The sequence below is a fragment of the Condylura cristata genome, unplaced genomic scaffold (assembly GCF_000260355.1).
Source record: "Condylura cristata isolate star-nosed mole 26May11 unplaced genomic scaffold, ConCri1.0 scaffold00031, whole genome shotgun sequence".
In the NCBI taxonomy this organism is placed as follows: domain Eukaryota; kingdom Metazoa; phylum Chordata; class Mammalia; order Eulipotyphla; family Talpidae; genus Condylura; species Condylura cristata.
The window spans coordinates 8,540,890-8,548,270 of record NW_004567132.1 but is presented as its reverse complement, the minus strand read 5'-3'; positions in this window follow the sequence as shown (position 1 = coordinate 8,548,270).

Below are 7,381 nucleotides of genomic sequence, written 5' to 3'. Positions count from 1 at the left end.
TTCCCCACTCCACCCCCGCAAAATGTCTCTGGTATATGGTTGTTCTTTATTTTTGTTATTTTCTCGCCTGGTCCATTATACTCCTGCTATGAGTGAAACCACCCGGTATTTGTCTTTGTCTTTCTGGCTTATCTCACTAAGCATGATCTTTTCCAGCTCCATCCAAGTTGCTGCTAAAGACATGCATTTCTCTTTTTTGGTTGCTGAGTAATATCCCATGTGTATACGTACCACATCTTTTTTATCCAGTCATCTACTTTTGGGCATTTGGGTTGCTTTCATGTTTTTCCAATTGTTAATAAAGCAGCAATAAACATGGGGGTACAGGTATCTTTTTCAATCAGTGTTTTTGTGTCTTTGAAACCCCAATCAATTTTATTTGATCTCTTAAAATTATTTTTGTCCCTTCAGTTCTCACTGGAACAAAGCAGCATGCTCTAATCTTTTCAGCATGAACCCACTTATACAGAACAACCCATTGCATCATAAAAAAAAAGTTGCTCACAACTTTTAAGTCAATGTATATATTTCTACTTTGTATTTTTAGTAAATTCTTAAACTTTAAGTTCTATTTTGTACCAGGCTCTGCTGGATTTTAAGAATAAAAAGATTAGTAAGCATATTTTGTCTTTGAAAACCTCATATTCAGCATAAGAGAGATACATAAGCTAACAAATATAAAGCAATATGATAAATTTGGCAGTAAAGGTGCTACGCGAAACCCAGAAGTAAATAAGATTAATTCTATTAATTCTTTCTGGGAATGGTGGTGGAAAGAATTAGATTTTTCAGTGGGAAAAGGTGGATGGGAGGCTACTCCAAGCTGAGGTAACAACATGAAAAGGGTCACAATGAAAGTATAAGCTCCTTTGGGAAACAATAAGCAACCTGGTATGTCTAAAACATGAGATTCCTGAAAAGTAATGTAGAAGCCATGTGAAGGAATTTGAATTTTTTGTTATAAAGGCATGATAAACTATATAAAAAGAAAAGAGATGTGATTTGTTTATTAAGAAAATTGGCAGTTGTGGAGCCTCCCTGGTGGCATAAAGAGTTAAATCTCAGCACTTATTATAAAGCTATCAGCAGCAACTGCATCACTAGCTTGATGGGGGGGGGGGGAGCTGACCCACATGCACAGCAGACCTCTGTCTCACCTGCTGCTCCCTCAGCCGTGTATTTCAGTGGATCCATCTGTTCTGCTTCTCACTGTCTCTGGTGAATCCCCTCACCCTCCACACCTCTGGCCTATACCCCAGCTCTCATATGCATAAATAAATGAAGAAATCTCAAACAAAACAAAACAAAAAAACTGGCACTTGTGAATGACTGGCAAGAGAATGGAGGATAGAAGACAATAATCAATTAGAAGGTTATTGTACCCAGCTACAAGGAACTCTGAGCAGGAACTGTGGAACTGGAGAGATGGGAAAGAATAGGTTAGACTTGCATTTCAGAAATAGACTATTTGACTATGGTAGTTATTTGAAGGGAAAAGGTAAGCAAAGAGTCAGAGTTCACCATGTATTTTTGTTTGTATGTGTTTATATGACAATCTAAACAAAAAGTAGTAAGTTTTTTTAAATGAGGTCAGTTTTGGGCTCTCCCTGGTGATGCAACAGGTAAAAGCACAGCACGGTGAGGCTATCGCAGGCAAACAGCATGAGTTTGATCCCTGACCATGGAGGTGACCCACATGGCAGGTGGTCTCCTGACCCGCCCACTGCTCCCCTCAATATCTGCCTAATTCTGCTCCCCACTCTGTCTCTGGTGAATCCTTTCACCCTGCACCTCCAGCCTGTTCCCCAGTTCTGTATGTATAAATAAATCTTTTTTAAAAAATAGATCAATAAATTGTGGTATATTCACACAACTGAATACTATACAGCATATAACAGTGAAAATGAGCAAGCTACAGACACACAATGACATGAATGAATCTTATAAATACAATGTTAAATGAAAAAAGAGCAAGTCACAAAAATAATACAACTCTTTTAGATAAAATTAAAAGCAGGCAAAAATCCTATTGTTTAGAAATATATATGCATTAAAAGAGAAATGTAACAAAACAACTACAATAAATGACAAGAAACTGGTTACCTCTGGATAGACAAAAAAAATTAGTAAAGGGCAAGGGATGTTCAGAAAATTCTGGGGTTCCTACAGTGGTCTATTCTATGACTTCAGGTGGTAGTGATTAATGGCGTTAAATTGATGACCATGTGATAAAATGTACATTTAAGTTTTATGAACTTTTAAAAAAAGATTTATGTATGTAGTCAGAAATGGAGTACATGGTAAATGTGCAGGGATGGTGAGAGGATTCACCAGAGACAGAGTGGGGAGCAGAACAGGCAGATCGACAAAGAACACTGCTGAGGGGAGCAGCGGGTGGGTCAGGAGGGGCCTGCCATGCCATGCGGGTCACCTCTGGAGTGGGGATCAAACTCTCACTAAGCAACTGTGGTTAGCTTGCAGTGCTGCTGTTTAACCTGTTGTGCCACCAGGGAGGGCTCCAAATTTATGAACTTTTAAATATATTTCATAGCTTAAAATTTTAAGGAACTAAATTTTGAAATGAATTTATATTTAACAAGAGAAGTCACAGTGAAAAGCAAACCAAAAGTTCTGGATTCTAAGGAAGATCAACAAAGATAAAGAAAATATGCTATTAATTATTTATAATCGCAAGTGCTGGAAATACTCTAAGTGCCTATCAACAAAGCAGATATGGTATATATACACAATGGAACATTGCTGGGCTATAAAAATGCTGAAATCTTGCCATCTACAACACCACAGATGGACCTAGAGGCTGTTATGCTTTGTGAAATAAGTCAGATGGAGAAAGACAAACACCATATAATTTCATTCACAGAGAAACCAAACTAATAAACTAAATAAAAAAGTAAACCGTTAAACTATAACACAAACTAAAGGTTACCAGAAGAGAAGGGGGATGACAGGTGGGTAAATTGAATAAAAGAGGATAACTGTACAATAAAGGATAGAACTGAACTTTTAGAGGTGGACATATCTGCACTATAAGCAGATGTTCATTTGTAATGATGCACATCTGAAACTTGTATACCGTAACAATGCTGTTACTTTAAAAACTAAATTAAAATGTTACTGAATTCAAAACCAACTTTGAAAACCACACACAAAAAAAAGACAATTCTACACATGAGATGAATTACATTTCAATCTATTTCAAAGTCTGATGACTACACTGGTGAGATCTACCTTGTGTCTGGCACAAAAACTTAGTCCCATCTCTTTGACTTCTCTCAGCACTAAAATCTCCAGTGACTTCTAATCTCTCTTGGGATAAAAGATTTAGCTGATTCATTGACTGGAATTCAATCTTGGGATGTGGAGGGACTATCAGTTCCAAAAATATAACCGATAAAAAGACTAGCAGGAATTACAGGTGCTGTTCTAAATATATGGTAAGTTGTATGCCCCTAGTGAATATGCATTGGGAGAAAACAGACGTTACTGCTATTTTCTACAAACATGAACAAATTGAAGAAGTGTTGAATGAAAGCATGACATAGTTTTTAAAAGCTGAAGAAATAAAGATGTAATTTTAAAAAGACTTCTGCTGTCTGCTTCTTAGTTACAGAAACCTGTGTTTATAAAGTAATGTGATCTCTGATACTCAACTTGTTAACTAATTTTTAAATTTCCAGACTGAACTCTGAATAAAATTTGGCCCCCAAAGACAAGGATTTTCTACCAGTGAAATTCACAAATTAAATTAAAACTCCAAAACTTGAAAAGAGAAGTTCCTAAATTTGCAGTTAGAAAAAAAGTTCTGAATATTTTACAATTAAGCTTCAAAACAGAGACATTAATCTAATCTCAAAATCATACCTCGTTTATACAACTTCCCCTGGATTATAACTCCTCTTATGTAGCAAAGCCACATCCAAAGAAGCAAAAAAGGCTCAATCAAGGACAGAAAACACCATTCACTCATAAATATGAATCAATCAGTAAGGAATTTTTTAGCTTCTTACAAATTAGAAAGTTAAAAGCAATGAGGAATTTTTAAAGGAGGCAGAAATATCTAATAACAGAGATTAGTATCCTCACTGAATGCTGTACTGATATCTCTCTCAACAGTCATAAAAATGAAGTCATGTCCAGAAACATAAAGGTAATTATGACCTAGGAGATAATTTTCAATTACAAAAATTTAAATTTTACTAGTTTAAAGCATATTTTGTTGTCAATCTGGTAACCTGATTCTCAAGTGATAAAGTATGGTTTTTAATATACTGAAAATTTTCTTTAGCTCTGATAGCCAAAAGAACATGGAATCTGTAAACTAAATACCAAGTTCTGCCATCTACCAACTATGTAACTTGAGTAAATAACCAAACCACTCTAAGTTGGTGAATCATACTGTATGAGCTCAAAGTTACAGGAAGCTAAATTCCCTCAACACACTGCACAATTTAATTTCTGCAAGCATATATTTTTATTATGGAAAAAATTAAATATATGAAAGCACAGTATAATGAAGTTTTAAGTATTCTCATTCAGCTTCATAATTATCAACTCATGGCTAATCTTGTTTCATCTATATTCCACCCATTCTCTCTCTTCAGTATTATTTTGCAGCAAGTCTCAGATATCATATTACCAACTTTCTCAGGGCTAAAATCTAATGATCTCTTTTCAATGATGTACAGGTATATGAAATTCAACAGCAAGTTCTAAGCTAGAAATACACAACTGAGAGTTACCAGTATAAAGCCAAGAGTTAGGGGTATAACTTTGGATGAGGTCAAGTATACATGCTTGGAGAACAAGATGATAAATTCTTTTGGTGCTCTTTCATTAACAAAATACACATGAAGCAAAATCCTTCCATCAAAAAGTAACCCTATAGCTTTTCAAAGGTCCAAAGAACTTTTATATCCTCTGATTTTAATTGTTTTTCTGCTTTCAAAAGGTGTTTCTATATAATAATAGTCACTGCTATTTGGAGTGAACAAATCCTGAAAGTATAAATAGATAAAATGTATCTAACATCAAATTTAAACAAATATTACACATGGCTCCAAATCTACTTTTCCAAGTATATGTTAAAAATTAGTTTCTTCATGTATTTTACTTTCTCTTTATTCTTCTGTTTTATACTTTCTTTAATACTGTATTTCACACTAAATTTTAGAAGGAATTTAAAAAATATGATCCCTATGTTGAAATAATAGATGATGGTATGTCCTATAGACATTCAGAGATTAAAATATACATAAGAATATTTGTATTAATAATGCTACAAGCAACCAATGTTATCACAATTTTTTTAAAAAAGTTATAACCTCTGAAGACAAGAGATCATTTATTTGGCATGTTGATTTTAAACTATCCCCATCAAAATTTGTTATGATTTATTTGTACTCCATTTCAATCCTAAAAAATTGTGAGTTACATTTTAAATCCTAATTTTACAATTCACTTTAAGGGAATTTCCAAAATTGTTTCCATAAGATGTTCAATAAACATTAGCCTCAAAAAAATATTTATACTAATTGGAATGGAGAAGAACTTTTTTAAAATTGTATTAGTCACCAAGTAAATTATCTGAAAAGGGGAGGAAGGGTACAATTTTTAGAAAGAAAACATAACTCAGAACTCTAGTGTTTAACTTTTGATGGATCATCATAGCTTAAATTGAACCTAAGTCCCATTTGATTGGAAGCATTCCAAAATATCACTGAGGTAACTGTCCTAGAAACATGAGTGTACAGTTTCATAATTAGAGGGGTATGCATTTTAGTTGTGAACACACCATAAGCTGCTATGCTCTGTCCCTGCCCCCTCCCCAAGGAAAACTGGACATATTTAAAGCAGCTTCTACTTTGGCTATTTTATGCAACTGTATTTCACCTAAGCTACTAAAGGTTTGAGGGAAAATAGTTATTTTAAAAGGCTGATCTCACCTGTTTAGAGTAAAATCCAATTCAACCTTAAAGCACAATTAGTTCAAAAGAGCATGTTCCCTCTTCCTCTCCTCCAAAAAAAGTCCAATTCTTTTTTTTTTTCCTGCTATCAAGAAACACTAACAGGATGACTAAGTATAACTGCATTTTCAAGAATCACACAATCACACACAGCCCTCCAAAACTCCTTTTCAAGAGTACACTTTACAAACCCAAACATTTAGTCAAACATATTCTTTCCTAAAGATAACAACTGTTGGTTGTCAAATGAGGAATGCATTATTAATAATTATTCACTTTTTAGTTGGTGATTTTTACTTGAAGTATTGTTTTGGGTTGTTAATTATATAAAGATCCCTTAAACTTAATGAACTCTTCATTTTCATTTTAAACATTAAAATGTATAGGGGAAGGAAGACTGAATTGTGGAAAATATAGAGTAACTTCAAAACTTGTTCAATTTTCAACTGAAGATTTTATAAAGATATCTTATTGCTATTCTTAAATTAATTCTGCATCAGAAGCCAAGTGATTTTTTTTTTTTGGTCTTGAATAGTAATGATACAGACTTTCTTTACCAATAACGTACATATTAACTACATCTATACATCCAATACATTTAATTTCTGTATCTCTAAAGCCTCAGTGCCTGTCAGTACTTAAAACATTAACATTAATTCATTCTGCCAGAGTAAGCAATGAATTTATCACTTTCACAACTGAAAAACATCACTCGCTTTGGAAACTTCTATACATGAAAAAATAAAACTAGTGATTTTCTTTAGACACATGAAATGAAACTACTCAGTTTATTTGGTCTCCAATGTAACCCTACATGAATTTACTGACGTTCCGGATCTATTTACCTGTAATTTCCGCTCACGTTTAATGCCCTACAGCTTTAAGGATTTTTGTTAGGTCACAAGTTAGAGAAATGCTATCTCCATCTACCCTCAGTAGCTACTACAAAGTACTGAAAAGCTGTGCAGTGAATGAGGTTATTTTACCGAATCTTTCCTGAGCTTCCGCAAATTAATGCGGTGCCTCTGACACGGATTTAAATTTTTTTTTTAATTTTTAATCAGAGCTATGACCTGTGCTTTACCCCTGAAGTACCACACACACCTTGATCTAAAGGTAAACATTTTTGCCCCCGAGTATGGTCAGGGAATCCAAGTTAAGAGTAGAGAACGTGAAGATTTCGTTGGGCACCCAAAGAAAGCAACGTGTTTCGTTGAGAATTTGTAACGCTGCTACCTTTTCCTCCAGTGGCTACAGGTGAAGTAGCTCCAACTCTAATCGCCTCGATGGTGCCACGAGCACCAAAACCAAACAGATGCAACCTCTTCCCCGAAACAGGGCGAGCTGAGGACCGTTCTCGGACATCTGCCAGTTAACAGGTGTCGGGGCCGGGCCGC